Source organism: Ceratosolen solmsi, unplaced genomic scaffold (genome assembly GCF_000503995.2).
Source record: "Ceratosolen solmsi marchali unplaced genomic scaffold, CerSol_1.0 scaffold61, whole genome shotgun sequence".
Lineage (NCBI taxonomy): Eukaryota > Metazoa > Arthropoda > Insecta > Hymenoptera > Agaonidae > Ceratosolen > Ceratosolen solmsi.
This window is the reverse complement of record NW_011948435.1, coordinates 3,952,062-3,972,459: the sequence shown is the minus strand read 5'-3', so window position 1 is coordinate 3,972,459 and position 20,398 is coordinate 3,952,062.

Genomic DNA, 20,398 nt, shown 5'->3' with positions numbered 1-20,398 from the left:
TTTTTATAAAAATTTAGAATATTTTATTTAAATAATTTAAGTCTAATCGTAATATTAAATAAAATATTTTATATATTACAGAAAAGAATTAGAATTCTCTTGAATGTGTAGTGCTATAAATGTATTATAAATTATAAAATTATTAAAATTTTTATTTTCTTTTTTTTTTTTTTTTTTTGACTTTGTATTCACTCATTTATTCTTACAAATTGAACAATTACAAATTGATTGTAATAAGTATGTAGATATAATTTGCTTCATGTTCAGTCTACATAATCGAATATTTCAATGGTCTCATTCAATAATTTTTACTTTCTTTAATAATAAGCAATATAATTTTTATTTTATAATATGATTATTTCTTTCGTTTTACATGAATTTATTCAATTCCAAGGTTTGTTATGAATTTTCAACAACGAATATTATAATTACTATTTTAGTTATAAAGGTATGAAATTAGAATATATATATACAATACTTGAACTTTGTAATGTTGATGCAACGGAAACACAACAATTAGTAAACAGTTGACACAGCGCGACTAGCTGGATTAGGACATTTAATCAATATTCTCAAGTGATTTTATCGTGTGCATGAATGAGCGACATTCAACACTGCATCTTACTTTCTCTTCCCTAATATCGTTCTTCACTGCTATATTGTTAAAATTGAGTTACCGCTGCGTCGTATATCCATACGAGAATCTTAATCCCAAGATAGCAGCCATATTTTGGTTTCCCATTAAACATAGAAAAATAAAGGCCGAGAATTTTGTTGGATATTTTGGCTAGACTTTCTACGATTTTCCTCAAGCTACTTGTCCCCATTCCATCCTTTTATTTGGCACAGTTTTAACGGGAAAACGTGTGCTGCCTAAGGAAATACATTACCGATAGTGGAAAATGCCAACTCGACCTGATATAATCGAGTCTCCAGCCAATTAGACGAGGCTAGCACTCTTCTGTTCAGATCCGGTCGAATTCTCTGGCTCCCCTCGCCATCCTTTCCTTCATTCTATTCTTCCCTTCATTGTATCGCTTCTCTTTTTATCCACCTACCACCTACCCCCTCCCCTCACCGGACCCATTACTTTCCTCTGCACTTTTTCTTCATCGGCGGTAGAAATAGACTAAGCCATTTCGCGGTGGTACGGGATGCAGGACTTTTTCTTTTAATTGGCCCCTTATTTCCTGTGCGAAGCCCCATTCTCAGCAAGTGGACGGGGGAAAGAAAATATACGTTTACTGTTTTGTTGTTGTTTAAAAACACATGACAATTCGGAGTTAACTTATTAATAAGTTAGTGCAATTACTTTATATACATATATATGTATATATAAAATAATGTAATTCTTGAAGTAGTTTTATATAAAATGTACTTGTGATTAGATACTTACTTTTCTCAATTTATAATAATATTTTTCTCATTTATTGAAGTAATGTATATATATATATATATATTACAATTATCTTTATTATTATAGTTTTATAATATATTTTCAATTATGAAAAATTGATATTACAAAACAGTTCCTAATAGTTGACAATTGTTTTTTGTCAATTATTTAAAAAATTATTGTATAAAGTAAATGATAGGATAGAATGATCTATCTAATTATAATTAATGTTGCAATTTATTAAAACCTTGTTTATGTATGCATATCGAGTAAATAGTGATTAATTTTTCCTAAGAGGCTTATGTGCTCCGTATTTTAAGACACTACGTGTATTTATAATTATAGAATAAACTAATAAATGTAATGAAATCATTAATAAAGTGTAAAATAAATCAGCTTAATATTAGTGGATATGAATAATAATATATTTTCGTTTTATATCTATCATATCGTTCATCTCATATTTTAGTTAATTAATCACTAGAGGCTCATATGTTGGTTACGCGTTAATTTGAAAGTTATATGATTAAAATACGTATTTGAGATAAGTAAACTGGGGAAAGCGCCATTCGCGTGGAAGTTTTTATATAGACAAGAGCATTTTACAAGAGCGATTACATGAATAATTCCTTATAAAAGTTAATCTCTTGAGTCAAGCTCATGTATAAAAAAATTTGACATGTATACCCGAACAGAAACGCTTTTTACGATTTATTCTTTTTTATAAACTTAATTTAATTGTCCGATATTTGTAATAATTTTATGTCTACTTGATATATTCGGTAGAATATCAAGTCATAATAAAGAATACAAGTAATTGTAAAATAAAATCTATACGTATATTTTTATTTTAATTTTATTTTAATTTTAATTAGTCACAACGCGTCCTTCATCTTAATTTTAGCTGTGAGAAAAATAATAATCTGATACGAGTGCACAGTGCATTTTACTTGCTAAAGTAAAAGTATAAAAATAATTAAAAACACAATAACGTTAAACTATTATTAATATAATCGAGTGAAACAGTATCGATATAATATTTTTCATTTATCAGCCCAAGAGAGTCGTTATTGCAATATTGTAATGTCGCGTTACATTCCAACAGAGAGGAAGTTCAAGCCCCTCCCTTCTCGCTTTCGCGTCATACATCAGTTCATTAAGCAAAGGTCTCGCGATTCGATTGTAAAGTTAAATGTTTTCGTAAGTGGTTCGCGCGCAAAATAATTGCATTTTCCACGGGGAAATCATTGCAGTTATAGCGCGCACGAAAACAGAGATGCGGAGTATAGAATGCGCTTAACGGGGCCGCAGTGCAGATAGAGAAACACTCGAAACCTTAGAACAGCTGTAATACGATCAGTGAATAATGCACTTTCGTATATAACCTGGAAATGAATTTCGATTAGGAAAGCTCGGCGCTGCTGTTGCCTGTGCGCGGGGACCGTGGCGTTGGCGAGGGTGGTAGGGTGGGGAGGCAAGAAAAACGTCTAGAAAATGGGAGCAGCTTAGTTCCGAAGGAGAAAAACTTAAACGGAAAATGCGCGAGCGTGTTTTTATCCATGGACGCGATTATATCTTCTTGTGATACAGGACTCTTATTTTGCCCAGTGGGAATGGGGATTGGTGGTGGGGAGGGGGCGGGTTAGGGAGGGAGGGATTCTTGAACAGTCACGGATAAGTTAATTCTCGATTCGCTTACTTTTCAGGTACGAATAAATTTCAATATTTCACTCTTTGACTTGTTGGTTTGGTTGAATTATAAATTGGCCCTATTTTAACGTTAAGAAGATTCATGTCGCGTAAACGAATGCAATTCTGTTGTTATGCTTCATTTATAGTCGGTAAATGGAAATGAAACAGCTAGTATGTGAGTATGACAATAATGTAAAATTTTCCTAATCGAGTACTTATGTGGATTAGGAATGAATGCCGCAATCGTATGTCTAATTTACTGTAATTAAAATATTAGATGTAATATTAAAAATATCCAATCTTTTATTTCAAGGCCAATCTAATCATTATCGCTTTCCTTTCATAATAAATTACATTTTATTTTATTTCTTATTCCCGTCTTAAGAATATTTAGTAGTCTTCCCTAAGAAGCGATCAACGATAATAAGTATTTTTCTTATCTAGAACATGATTTTCATGAATAAATTTATTTTATCGTTTACACTCATATTATATCGCCGAGAGTTGAAATTTCCAATGCTCAGTTCATACGGAAGTACTGTATAAAAGAGCTCTGACATTCGAAAATTGTAATGCCAAACTTTTATTAAAGCCAGGCACTCTAACACACTCCTCATGGTATCTTCAATAAGAGAATTTAATTTTAGATGACCAGATGATAAAAAATCGTATTAATGTTCATTTGTAATGCGACTTTATTTATATACTTATATGAGGATAATACTTATGTCATCAATAAATAAAAATAAATAAGCTTGAGAATAAAATCTCAATATTAAAATGAAAATAATTTAAGATCATCCGGTTCGTACTTTATTACGAGTTAAGCGACATAATTTTGTATGAGAATGAAATTATGTGAATTATTATTAAACGAGTGGCGTTTGTATTAAATTTCTTAATATTATTGAAGATTGTTTTAACGAATAAATATTAAAAAATTTTGTTACATATAAATTTATCGATCCTATAGTATTGTGAATTTGACAGTTGAATTATTAATGTCACGGAGATTAAATTATGTTCTAAGGATCTCATATTAAATATTATTTCTAATAAAAATTTATATACTTAACATGTAATCAGGCATGCTTATCGAAAATACTTTTAAAGTAAATTTCGAGTAATATTGACTGTGAATGTTATACTAAGACTCACTATTAGAAAATTTTCATATCAATTGACTAGCATATTTATTACAGTTTTATCATAAATATATAAAGCTGTAATGATTAAACAAAGTACTATCGAAAGCTAATTACATGTGAATTATCTTAAAATATTTTATATTTCTGTATCTAAGGCTATTGTAACAAAATTAACCTATCAATAGATAATTAAATATGAATATATCGATTTTATTGATTTTAAGCAAATGTATTGTAAAGAATAAATTGGCAATATTTAAATATTATATCTGAAAAATCGAAATAGCGGTTAAAAGCACCAAATGGTATGTAGGGTAAGTGGAACTATTACAAAGCTACTATTCCTATTACGTTAGAGGATAAATCGTCATAAAGAAAAAAAGACAAGAGATCGCATCAACTTGCCTTTTCTTTTCCCAAATGGAGTTACTAGTCGAATTATCCTGAGCTGAATGAGAAAACGAATTCTCTGTTTATACAATTTAAGCAATTTAAGCAATACATGTACATATAAGGTATCTTTTTCAACTATTTTGATACGTAAGAAAATTTCTTTTTCTGTCAATTAAAACAGTATACATTAATGTTTGTGAATCAAATAATTAATTTAAAAATTTAAATAACACTTTAAATACGCATTAAAGGTCTAAAATTTCAATTTTATTTTTTGAAGAATAGTTGTTTTAATAGAATCTTAAAAAAATTTAATTGCATTTATAGAAAAAATTTAAGGTAATATTTGTCCATATTGAATGAATAAAAGGAATTGTAAATTAATGTTATTACATTCAAAGTGCCTCTAATTAAAACAATTGTTGTTTGTAATTTATAGTAAAAGTCCAATTCTATTATTACGAATATATTCATGAGGATATATTGAATGTGGAAGTACAGTGTTTAAGTTTGAGAAAGCCAGTTCTCTTTATCACCTGATTTTTCCCTGAATTTATTATAAAAAAAAAATCCTATCAAATAATACAAGATAAATAAAACAGAATCAAAAGTAATTTGAAAGCTATAATAATATAATTGGAATGCATATAAATGTAATGAGAACGTTTTTAATTTTATAAATATATTTTTTATCCATTTTTAGTATTGCGCACGAGTATCTTCCAATTCGCTCTCAAATGTTCTCTGTTGCAGGTCTGCAGGAATCTCGAGTGGGCATAAGCGTGTGCTCAAACGCACCAGAAACTCTTTGACTTTTGCTATTTATTTACTCTTATAATCATTTTATTTTTCAAGTATTTTTAAGTATACAAGTATTATGTTGTATTATGTTGTATTATATTAAATAATGAAGTATTCATACAAATGTAGTATAGTGAACTGTAAAGTGTTCTTTAGATTGAATAAACATTGGAATGGAATTGAAAAAGGATTTTCGGTTTAATGATTTTAATTAAATTTTCTAGAGTAATAAATATCATCGGTATTAAATAATGTAGGCGTTTAATATATTGCCGTATAAATATTCCAACATTCGAGAGACGCAATTATGCTCGCTAATAATTACAAATTATTTATTTCATTTAATTAGAGAATTTAATACTTCTTGTATTTTTAAATTATATCTATTTCCTTCGTTATATTATAATTATCTCCAGACAAATTAATAACATTATTCCTTTGGAATTTCTGTGTGTACATTTCAAACACAATTTCATGGAGAAATAATTGTACTTACTTAATTATAATGTGTGTGTGTGTGTTTCTAATATATTGAAACTAATAATAAAATTTCATATTCTTTTGCAACAATATTATTATGAAATATAAAATTTATAGAAATTTTTAGTACTTTGGAAATTTTATTATTTATATGTGATTTAATAAAATTTGAAAACCAATTTTAAACTGCCATGATTTAAAATTCAACTTAAAAACTTAAGTTTCATTTGCAGTATATTTATAATTTTATTAATATCGCAAATCTATTTATTACTTTAAATTTGCAAGCATAAAATTTTAAAAATTAAAAAATTGATGAAGAAAATTATAAAATTTTAATGCAAATCAAATGAATTAGCCATTTTACCGCGAATAAAAGCTAAAACTAAATAACGTTTATTATAGTACTGAATAATAGTATTTGAAAATGTTTCCGTAATTAAACAAGTAATAATGGCGGCAATTAACAATCTTATATGTTTATGTTAATGTACAGAAATTGTATTTTGAATTTAATTTATAATAAGAAATAAATTAGCTCTGAAAAATCATCCTAAAATTTTTTGGTTACTATTAAGGTAAGGAAAATAAACAATATTATTTCTTTTTTATTAACCATTTAATTTCAAGCCAAAATTAAAGAAATTTGCTTATAATTAAACATTTTCAAGGATATACAATGAATTAAACATACTTTTGTAGAAGTTACAAAAAACAATATGTAAGAACGTACTAAATTCTATAGATATAGAGTATATATTTTAAGTTCCAAACCATAAGAACGTAGTTTACTAGCTTTTTTTCAAAACGATGTATACGAAGACTTCATTATGAAACTCGAATCCTAAAAAAAAAAAATAATCACTTTCTAGAAGGCTTTTTAACAAAATTATCTTTTCAAACCGAGATGTATAGTGCTATTCGTGTGTGCTATTCGTCTGTTCCAATTTGTTTTCAGTTTTTGAGTCAAAGAAAACACATAGCAGTAAAAACTTGATGACACGTAGCGCCATCTACGCTACATTTGACGGCTCCTTTTAGTACCTATCGAACAGCAGAAAAGATGACGATGACTCGTGAATTTTAAGTATTTTTTATTAACCTTCATATTCTTATGGCGCACCAAGATAAAGTAATAAAAATATGAGAAAGCGAGAGAATGAATAGAGTGAGAGAGGGTTAAATAAAATAGATAGTTGGCGAGGGTTGGTAGGCGAAGGCGGGTTTGCGGGTGGTGGAGGGGAGGGGGGGGGGAGAAAGAGCGATGACAATAAGTTTGAGTGAGCCAGTGGTGGGAAAAGATAAAGTAAGCTCAAAATGACAAAATAAAGAAACAAGCTATTTTTTTAGTTCCGAAAGGTCAAGTCGGTGGTGTTTCTGTTAAAACTCCCGCGTACAACTTTCGTAACAAGTCACGCGAGTACTATCCCCTTCTCCTCTTTATACATGTACATCTCGTATAAAATGTTTTTTTCCTCTCTTCTTGCTGCCTCTGCGAAATCTGACTGGAGGAGCTTACCTTCTTCGGAGATTTCCACGGAGATTTCCACGGAGATAAAGGGCGACAGAAGGAAAGAGCTCCGAAGCTTATTGATAACTTGATTTTTTCATAAATGACAGTGAATAGCGATTTTGAAAGTTAAGCCTCTTCTCGACTTATTTCCGAGTAAATCTTAAACGGCATAACATACAATTCACGATTTTTATATCATTACTATATTGAGCAAATTTTATTTATATTCTCATAAATTTGTTTATAATTATTAATGTATAAAATGATTGCATTGAATCTGTGATTAATAAGACAATTTAATATACATATATATATATATATATATATATATTTATTTATTTATTTATTTATTTATTTATTTAACAATTTTAATATAAAGAAATATAAGTAAATTTTTTTTTTTATTACTACGTTAATATTAAAATTATTTTGCCATATGAAACAAGATTTAGTCGTTATTTAATTAAAGTATAGATATTTCTTGAGTTTATTATCATATTGATTACAATAAAATAATTTTTAATCATTATTCGAATCATACTGCGAACTAATTTCTGAGTTAAATCTTTTTTTTTTTAAAGATTAAAAAAAGTCTTTCCTAATGAGCTTTGAGATTTCAAACTCTTTTGAAAAGCAGAGAATGAATTATTTTTCATACACCTACATGTGTAGGTACTAATATTTTCATAAATAATTATGCAGCATATCATGATCGTTATTATTATTATTATTATTATTATTATTATTATTATTATTATAATTACTTAAATATTTTTCTTGACGATGATAGAGAGAGAAGAACAACTATTTGTTAAAGTTTAAATTTTCATATGTACACCTGTATAATTGAAATTATAACTTAAGTCCATATCCATCAAAAAATTCACTTTTATATTCGTAAGGTAATGAATGTACTTGCATAATTCTCGATGTACTGAGAATAATATGAATAATACATCTAAGAATTATTAATAATATATTACTTCAATTATATATCGATATGCGACACCGAGACAATTGTTGAAATTGCTAATGACTTTTGGATCCATTGAAAATTCTTCGTCTCGAAGTGGAAAATCTAGGCGAAAGCATTCTTAGATATGAGCATGAGCATTTTACTTTCTCCCGATCTTCTTATGCAAACATCCAATTCATGGAAAAATAACGTTGACTATTGGCTGAATAATAATACACTGGCACACATTTTTATATCTCGTTTGAAATAATCGTAGAAATAGCAAGAAAGTCATGGTGTTCCATTGGTGGCGAGAGCTTAATTTCTCTTCTTCGTAACGTATTTTAAATGTCGCATGGCCCGGAAGAAAGAGGACGAGTAAAAATAACCAAGCGAGAAAATCAGCTCTGCGTTTTTACGATGATTTCACGCCTGGGACACACACGTAGTTATGGGTACTTTCGCACCTATCGTTCGCCATTATCGCGGTGCCTGTGGTTTTAAGCTATCGCGCCTGAAAGAGACGGGACGAAAGAGCGAACGAGAGCTAGATAGATAGATAGATAGAGAGAGAGAGAGAGAGAGAGAGAGAGAGAGAGAGAGAGGGAGCAAAGGATAAGAAGGACCCGCAGGCTGCAGAGGGTTATAGGGATGAAAAATGCCAGCACATTGTGTGCGTGTATGCACACTCGTGTGTAAAAGAAGGTGGAGGAGAGAATTGAGCAAAAAGAATGTCGTATGTAGAGACATGAACACAATGACGTTCTTAAAAAGAAAGTCGAGCGAACATCGACTGATATGGGAAATTGAGCGTTTGATTTTTTTCTTTCGTCCTATTAATATACTTTTTATTTTATATTTTTATCGGAGTTTTAGCTATTGATGCATACATACATATATATATATATATATATATAAAACTTTGTGCATTGTAGAATTGTGTAACTTAGTGGTTTCAATACTTGAACGAAAAGTTAAAAAAAAAAAAAAAAAATACATTTAGAAATAATTATATATTTATAATTTAATACATTTAAAAATACATTATATACAGCCACGATCGAATAATAGATTTAAAAACACAATAATTATATACATATAAGATTTTATGATATCAATAACGAAGATATTTTTATAGTTGGTAAAAGTTTCTAATATTCATGATATTTATCCTACAATAGTATTATTAAACTGCATAAAATAAAAAATGTTTCATTTAATAAATGCTTATTATATTATTCGGGTAATGGAAATATCTTTAATTTAACGTTATTTATCTCTGTGTATTAAGAAATTTATGAAATCTTTGTAAAATCATATGTTTATAAGCACTTTTTTTTTTTTTTTTTTTTTTTAAGAAATTAAAAACTTTCCATGAGATAAGTTACGGAAGACAATTTTGATCGGTGATGTAAAAGTTAGATAGTGATTGCCTGTAAGCTTGGCAAAAGAAAGTCCGACCAAAAGTTAAGAAACATCGTTGAGCTAAGAAGTTAGAAGCGAAGTATATAGAAAGGACTTATTATTGAAGTACTAATAAAAAAACTTCTTTATTCTTATATTCTTTATCACATATGTTGTCATTAAGCTATTATTTAGCCTATTGATGATCGCAGTTTTATCAATATACATTTAGCATTTTATCGACTTCACTCTATTTCCCATTGACGATTATAAAGTTTAGTCTACCCGCATTGAAAATGCTTCTAGTTATGATAAGAAAAATCACTTAACAATAATTCAGCTGCTCGCCAATGAACTTCATCCTTTTTCACCGCTCTCTTTTGCACCGCTTCTGTCACCTATACATTGACGAACTCACACCAATTACGCGGCTACAACATATAATGTTATCGATGCAATGATTTGAGCCTTGCAGTACAATTAAATTGCACAATTAAATTGAAAAGTAAATATATATCGTAATGGGAGTATAAAATTTGGAGAATCGAAGAGGGTAAAGGGGAGAAAGAAATGCAAAATCCAAGATTAGATTAAATAATGGACAATAAGTCAACTCTTTGGATTTTGTAGATTAATATTGGAAAAATATTTAAGCGGTAGAGAAGTACGGAAATGAAAGAGATAAGTGCGCGTCACGGGGCGAGATGGTGGAGGGCGCGTGGGAGTGGATGTAAAAAATCCGACTGAGAGATGGAAAAGCGCGCGGGAAAGACTCGGTGGCAAGATGTGGGGGATGGGGGTGCCCAGGACTCGGGGCCGATATCGTCGTCGCGACAAAGGGAAGACGGCTCCTTTTCCCGCATCCGGCGAGATAAGGGTGCCGCCGCGGTCTCCCGTGTGCCTCTCCTCCTCCGCCTCACCGACACCGTCCCGCCTCATGGGCCAATGACGTCGACGAGGATGCCTTTCATCCGCGCGATTTTTCCAGCAGCTGGGGATCTCGCGTGTGCACTGGGTCGAGTTCGCGAGATAAGCGCCACGGATTTGCGACGTCTTGCGCGAGTCTTTTGATGCGTTCGAGAGTCGCTTGTTAATCTTAGCTGTTGGTGCTCTAATAGATCTGCCAGCCCGGAATAACGAGTCAGTCAGCCAAAGTATCTTTCCTTATTCCTCAACGGTTGCCGATAATTACGAAGGAGCCTCAACCACTTTGGTCACTAATTTCTGTGTAAGTGATCTGTGCTCTCGAGTACGACTCGACGACATCTTTTTTTCGTTTTTTTTTTTTTTTTCTAATCTTTTATATAGAAAACAAATATGGATTTTCTTGCTTTTACAAGTGCCCGCTACTACTGATATATTAGTGCCTCGCGTAATTACTGTCCTTGAATTATCAAACTTTTATGTTGATCGATGCGTTGATTGTAAATATTGACGTTTGATAATAATTATTGATTCGTTACGATCATAACTAGGCATATCTTTATGAAATAGTTATATATTGTGAAAAGAAAATATTCTTTCTCGTTGAAATACATGTAAATTCATACATTGTATTAATTAAATTATAATAGATAAACATAGACGACTGGAATTAGAATCGAAAGTCAAGTAAAAGCCTTTAAATATTCTACCCATCTCCAGTAATATATATATATATATATATATATTTTTTTTTTTAATAGTATAACAAAAGTATAATAATAATGTATTTTCTTTTTTTCTTTTTTTTTTTATAGATTTTTTATCAATTAATGTAAGCTCCAATTACGTTGTTTACAATATAAGAAAAAAAAATATGTAATCTACAATATTAGTATTCCTTTCGTGATGTTGAAATATCGATTACATTTTACAGTAGACTATGACTGATTACTAAAACTTTCCATGATATTTTAGTTTTTATATTTTTGCATCAATACTATATATATATATATATATATATATATATATTTATTGTTTAAAAATGGTAGATTACAGGCAATAAATAAATAAATTTTATTAATAAAGCAATGAGCCTATATTATTCATATTGTTCAATTAGCAGTTGTTTTAAATTTTTTATATAAATAAGATTAGAAAGGTCTATAACTTTTATATTTTTATATGGAAGTTATCAAAAATGAATATTTAAACAAATTCAATAATCATAGATATAGATTTTGAACAAAGTATTGAATTTTATTTTTTAATTTAGCCATTACCATTAACATTATCTAACAATTATCCGATTAAATTAATCATATAAATAAAAATGACTACTAATACTATACTATTCCAATCGTAGAAAACATTATTTTTATCAATATAATTGTACACGATGACTTTTTGCTTTTTCAACACATATAAGAAAACGATTCGATGGTTCTCCATTTCACAGTATTGAGGAATTACTCGTTTATCGATTCGACGACACGCTGAAAGTGAAAGAAAATGCACTCGAGCGTAGTTTTCAATCGTATAATCGCTTACACTCGATTCAATTCCTCCTCCGCCTTTTTCCTCCATTCTTCTATGGACCATGACTTTCCGCGATGTTTGATCATTGTCATGTTAATGGGCCAAATCGGAAGACGATGTCAATCCAATGGTCAGTCGCCTGCAGCATTTGCAATGGTAATCAGAGAAGTGCGCCGCAGCTTCTGATAAATTAACATTAAATGAACGGGGAAACAGCGGTTGCTATTTCTATTTCCCTCTTTGTACCATAATCGCGAAGAAAACTTTCTCTAAGTTTCAATTTTTCATTCACCATGCGCTCTCGTGCTTGTAATTCGCCCGCGCGAATAATAGTTTAAACGAGTGACGTACTCAAGATTAGATATTTGACACGCGTTTCTCATTAAATGTCAAATCAATCGATGTCACATTATGCTCATCCCTATAAAAATTAATTTTATAGAACAGTATTGTCGACTCACTTATGGCAGAAACATATAAAAACATATAAGCTAACATATATCAAAAACATATAAGCTGTTTAGCATATTATCGTAATAATTTGTTTAAGAAGTGTGAGTAAATAAATTCTAGGAAATATTCAAATTTAAGTAAAAAAAGTTCTTTTTACTTTTGAGACACTCAACTAGAGAGTTAAAATTCAAGAGAAAAAGAAGTTTCTCCTTCTTTTAAAACGATAAAAAGTCATTTAAATAAATGTGGTCTGGATACTTAATGCAGCAAGTTAAAAAATACTTTCGCATACTTTTATCATCGAATTTGCTGATTATCTTCTTGCCGGTGCTCATATTTAGAGAAAAATACTTTGCATATGTCGATAAATAATAAATTTAAATTTATTATTTTTCTACACGTCCGTAAATATTAAATAATGGAAATTTAATTATTAATTATCACAAATATTTTCAACAAAATGACAGATATGTCCAATGTTCCTAAAAAAAAACTAAAAAAAAAAAAAAAAAAAAAAAAAAAAAAAAAAAAAAAACATATATTTATATAAAAAATGTAGAATAAATTATCTTATTATTCGTTGTTCAACATTAGAATGGAATTTGTATGAATTTATATTTACATTTATCTCTTATATTAATTTTCTGGATTACACACAAAAGTGTATAATTCACTTTTATCAATAGCTATAAATTATTCGTATTCAAGATTTTGACATCTTACTTGATTTCTATGCTCGATAATAACAATTTTATAGTTGGTCATAAATCTTTTTAATAGTTTATATAAAACTGATGTATGTACTTTAGCCTAGAAATTATTCGCAAGATTTTCTATTCATCAGATATAAATCAATTTTCTTTCATATCGTTTGAATTGGCTTAAAATTAGTGTAAATAGAGAAAATTCCATAAAATTTAATATCCAAATTATCTACGTAATGGTGATGACCATTATTGTTACTAACACAATATACCATAAAGTTAGGATTTAATGGTCAAGTAGACATAGATCCATTAATTTCCTCGCATTTGTTTTACTCACTTGTTTGTTATCCATAAATATCAGACTAAGCAAGGGTCAATAATATTTTTCAATTTATGCTTTATGATTATAATATTGATTTGATTAAAAGACGAGCATTGTGCTATTAAGAACATTTTTATTCATCTTATTATAGTGAAATTTCAGAAAATTTTCGGTTATCATTAAAAAGAAGAAATTTGTATTATTCTGAAATTAAGGAGTAATTTATCAAGTTTAGGAAGAAAATTTGACATAAATAAATTTTACATTTAGGATTTCATTTAATAAAAATGAGTAAGAGCATATTTCAGATCATTCTATGTTTGGATTTGGAAATTTTACAAATTTCATGATCTATAATAAAGTATATATGTAAGCAATTATTTATATTATAATTTTACAATTATATATATATATATATATATATATGTTTGTACTATCTTTTTTATTATGAACGTATTTGATGGAGAAGGATTTTTCGTCATTTATATTTAGCATGAAAAAATTAATTAAAGAATCGTAAGATCTACGCAGCTTCAAGTTTCTGTAATTGTCCTTAGAGTTCAATATTTATTATTACAATATTTATTGTCATATCTCATACCTGCCCTGCTTGCTCAGATATTTTCACAGTCCGTCTCTGCAACTTTATAATAGCACGAGAATGCTATTTGCTATTTATTATGGGACTAGCGAATGCAACCGTTACATCCTCGAAATTTGTTAGACAAGATAAGGAAGGGCCAATGCGACGCATCATCATCGTCAAGCCACTAGCGATTTTCTGCGCATGCATGTACATTTTGCGAGTCTCGAACAGCCTTTCACCACCACTACAAGAATCCTTGGCTCTCGTTTCCCGGTTAGATACGTATACTTCGGATAGTCGTAAAACGAGCGTATTTTCCCAAGCTCGTGGATAACCGAGTCACTTTAGGCTTCACGAGATCAGGATGATCTGATAGAGGAATAGATTGAAGAGAGGAAATGGAACATATTGTAGTGAAATATTGTAAAAAGAGGCAGTTAATATTTTTACTTTGCTAATGGTTGTGTAAAAGTGTGTTAGTGAATGTTTGTTTTAAAGACACAGCACTATATGTCTGGTTACATAAATTTCTATTTTCTTTATAGATACACTGTAATAGAATGTTTGAAATGTATCATTAAAAACGTATTATTAATTAAGTTTCTTGCAAAGATGCGTGACAAAATTAGAATAACATTGCATAATATCACTTTAATATTAAAAGAATTTTCTCTCTCGTTTCTCTCCTCCTCCTCTCCTCCCCACCCCCACCCATCCTTCCCATCACTTTCTCTATTCCCGTTGTAATCTTTCATTAATATGACTTTAAAATTTCTAATATTTTACTATGTAATTATTATTTCGAACTCAAGAGCCAAATGCTTGTTAAGTTCATTATTATTATTTTTACAGAAGCACTACTAATTCAAGTACTATCTTAAATATTCGTTTAATGGTGCTTTTGAAAAACTATAATATATAGGGAAAAAGATATTTACTGAAAAAAATTTGTTATAATTTTGAGAATATGAGCGGAGAATTAATAGGCACATCTTTTAAGGAAATATTATTGCGTAAATATATCTCTGAAAATTATGTTTTTCTTTCTCCGTAATAGTTTTTATGTAAAATTATAAGGTAGTTTCATGAAAGCAATTAGCTGCCCAGGAAGATTGGGCACGACACTTTATATATATATATATATATATATATATATATACATGTATATATATTACGTGTTTAAATAAGATGTATGAGAAAACTGTTAGTTTTAGATAAAATCGCAATAATCACATTTTACATACCTCCCTTTACGAGTTAAAAATTCATTTGATCCTTATAATTGTATTCCATTTCGATATTGCGTGACAAAATATTTTTATCACATCTATAAAGTTATCAAATTTGCCAAAAAACCACCAATTTTTTTAATTTACAAATGCATTTGTGCTGAAAATTTCACATTACTTCCATATTTTCCGCGATGCTTCAACTTTTTGTTGGGAATAACAGTACTAATACAAGCTCAGCGCTTTACGATAAGGTAGGAGAGAAATGCGCCCATCGTTGTTGTGCCCATAAGTTTTGCTCGCTTTGGGACATTCTACCATCGTTCCCTCCATTCACAGCGATGTAACCTTTTTCACTCTTAAGTGTTATTTATATTCGACCTTACGACTATCTGTGCGTACGTTATTATACACGGCCCTTCTACGAGATAGGTAGACTAAGTATATACAGCGGAAATTTGTTTTGCTTTATAGCAATGGCTGCGTGCAAGATATCTAAATATTCTGCCACTTTTATTATTTTTTTATCATCATTACAATGACGATGCAATTGAATTTTCAAAATTATATCGATAGGTGGTTCTTTTTTCGTTTATCGAAAAAGTACACCTCTATGAAGTACTTATGAATAAAATTATTTATAAAATTAACGATAGTTATATAATAAATAACTCGAATGTATTTCCTATAATATTGTCAGTGATTATTTATCGATTAAATAGCCTAATACTATTATTATTAATTGTATTATGAAAACAAAAATTGTTAATTTTCTAAGAGTTTTAAATTAGTTATACAGTATGTCTCCACTCATGCAATCATTATTATTAATTTGTTTGATGTAATATACAAATCATAAATTATTTATTCAAACATTACATATTATTTCATTTTTCTACATGTATAGAAAATTTTTCATAAATAAGATAATAAGAAATATTTAATGTGTATGTATGTAATGTTATGACAAACAAATGGAATAACGATTTTTACTCATTTCGTTCTATATTCTAATATAGATATTTCTCATATTTTCCGATATTTCGAAGATTTAAAGGAACCTTTTATAATCAATACAAACTAATAATTTTAAAACTAATACATTTACTACGTATCACGTGATACATTTAACGTGTGTTACACACGCGCGCGCGCGCACGCACGCATATATATTATGAAAAATTAAAAAAAAAGAATAGATTTTCATATAAACATCGAGATAGAAAGTTTGTACAATTTTAGTAATGATAATATTATGAACGATAATAGATTTTATTGTTTATAGAAATTTGGCTTTCCTATGATTATGATAAGATGCAAAAACATAATATTTAATTTAATTATTATCATGCTTTTAAATCCTATATAATTATTCATTTGAAATAATTTATAATTTATAAAAGACACGAATATTAGATGAAATTAAAATATATATTTTTATTTGGACAATTGCAATTTTATTGCATTTTGATGCAAAATATTTTACATCTAATTGTGTCTTGAATAATGATAAAATTTAGTCACTTTACTACCTAAGTACGTATTAAAATCCTGATAGCGTCGAATAAGAAATAACAAATCAATAAACCTTTGCATAACTAAAAAATAAAATAATTCTCATTATCATAATTTTTTTATCATTTAAAATAACGAGAAAATATTTATGTTAATAATAAGCTATTAAATGATAAGATAATTTGTAATGTGGAATGGAAATGGTAAGTAAGCAAGTATAATGAACCGGTTAATGTGCAAAGAATAGGAAAGTTTTCAGTCAAAATACTAGACTCAACGGATGTCCAGGAATATTTTAGCCATCTTGTCTGTTGGATCTCAATTTTTGTGGGCGAAGTTAGAGGAACTAACCAATCAGAGCATAGAAGAGAGATGAAAGCGCAAAAGTTTCGCCTTCTTCCACGTTCTAGAACGCGAATATATTTCCTACTGATTTTGCACGCTTTCGTCTTTCATCCCGCATTCACTATACATTTGAGTCAAGCTATTCTCTAACATATTCCATGTGCTATTTCACATTAGTACTTTGCCCAAAGCATTTACTTTATTGAGAACAATAAGCTACATAAATATTTTAATATCTTGAAAAGACCTTTTATACTATTGTTTACGTTAGCGTTTTATTAATAATCGTTATTTCTTTTCTTTTTCTAATAAAATGTATCAAATTTATGTGTTTGTATTAAAAAGAAAAAGTAGAAATTTAGGCGCATTTTTAAACATTCCTCATGCATTGTATATAAACTGAATTTTATGTAATGAGATTCATTTAATATATAATACGTATTCTCTGTACGTACGATATATATATATATATATATATATATATATATATACAAGAGAGAGAGAGAGAGGGAGAGAGAGAGAGAGAGAGAGAGAGAGAGACATATAGGATATAAGTCTATAAAAAATATATAATATGCTATATAATTCATAGAGACAAATATTCTATACAAGTAAATTGCCTTATTTTTATTTAGTAAATATTCATTAAAAAGTAATTATAATGGAATAAATTCTGATAGTTTACTTAAGTTTCTTTTGTATAAATGTACACATAGTCAGATGCACTCAAAAACAAATATATATTCATCGCACAAAGAATTTTATACTGGCATATTTACAGGGTTGATTTCACGTATATAAAGAAGACCAGATGCACGATAATAATCATTCCCTAGAGGTAAAACGAAATAGGTACGGAGATAGAGAGACTGAAAGTGAAAAGAAGAGAGATAGATATCAAAATAAAAAAAAATGAGAAATAGTAAACAATTTCAACATAAAGATATATATATATATATATATATATATATATTGAAGAACTCGCTTATATGTCAATGAATCGACTAAAAAAGAAGAGCATGCACTCTTATATATGAGGTATTTGGTTAGAAAAAGAGAAATAGACTTTACCGTTAGAGACTCGGTACCGTTTCATTGGATTTTCTTTAGCATTACTTTTGAAACGCGCAATCATAAGTTTGACGTATACTTGTGTACTGAAGAAAATTATTTATAAATTCATAAATACTGCAACATCTTTATTCGATTATACCTGCATTTACTCTTAAATATATATATTTCTATTTTACTTATGAATATACATATTGCGAAAATATAATAAGAAAGTGCGATGAAAGTTACATCGAATTTACATATAAAATAGTCTTTAGAAAGACATTTATATTAAATTAATTATCTATGATATTTCATGTTTTTATATCGCGTTATATATTTGTTTTGAGATAGATAGATATTCCTATTCAATGATATGTAGTTAAAAAAAAAAACATAAAGTATGCTAATGTAAATTTAATTGTATTTGTACAATATTTATAAATCTTATAAAAATAAAACGAGTAATACATTAATATAAATTAAACAATTATTGAATTTTAATTTTAGTCAAAATTGGACTTGGAAATTATATTATATTCTAAAGAATATTTCAAAATCTTATATTCAATAGTTCAATATCAGACATTTACTTTGTTTCAAATTTATCACAAACTGTAATGATTAATCTTGTTTTTCAGCTACGAATTTTTAAGTAAATATTTTATAATTATGGTTCCATGGGCTTGCAATTTTTTTTTCCATTTATAGATATTTGTATAAGACTTTACGAAACAATCTTGCTAACAAATATAGCAATATTCGTTTTAAAATTAAAAAAAAAAAGTGATAAAAATTTGAATTATGATATTTGATTTTGTTGAGTGAAATTTACAAAAACATCACTAATATAATATGAAATATGAATATTCATTGTATTATAATTTTAAAGAAAATCCGCCGGGTACATTAGTAGTCACTTTAACAATAATATTATTACACCCGTATCAATATAAATAAAAGTTATAACTGTTTTTTTTTTTTTTTTTTTTTTTAATTTTTTAATTTTGTATTATTTTTCTATTATTGTTCAAAATCTTCAATTGTTCGATAGTATTAAATCAAATATAAATCGAAACTTAACTGTATATTATATATTATGCAATGTTGGTAACATTCTTCGGTTATAATAAAGAAAATTTATTACTATTGTTGTTCTACGATTCTGTATAATATTTAATATTTATAATTTGGACAGAATAATTTGGACAAGTTAAGTTTGTCTTTTTTATTACGTATTTTCAAGATTTTTTTTCTTTAGAAAAGTCGAAAATTTCTATCTATACGTCTCTACAACGTATTATTGGTGAATATTATCAACGCAATGTTTTAGGTGAAAATTATTAATGGGAAACAAAAAAACTTGTGTGATTTAATAAAATATATGTATTTGTAAAATACTGTAAAAAAAAGTTGTAATTTTGTACATGTGGCTAAGTAAAAGAATTTAATAACCAATAAGTATCGAAAATGGTTTAATACAATTTAAACGTGGATAGTTCATCCATAATCCATAAATGTTGATCAATTTCCCGGTAATTTGCACGATATTTAATGTGTGTTCATCAACGAGATTCTGACGAAATTTTGGATTATATGACACTTAAATAAACAAATCAATACAATTAATTTCATATGGGCATCGGTGCAATCGAGTTTCTTATTATATTATATAGTGCCATTCGTTAATAATTATTTCATTGTTTAATCTATATATATATATATATATATATATATATATATATAATGAAAGTGCTTACGTAGCTTGAAAAATAAATCTATATTAAAAAATATCTCAGGGTAATCATTTAAAAAACGTTTTAATGTAAATTAAAATTTATCTCTATAATAAAGTAAGAATACCATTAATTAGTCAGATTTTTTTATTCCATGCTCATTTCTTAAATTCACCTTTATAAATTATCATTTTCCTTGTAAAACAATAT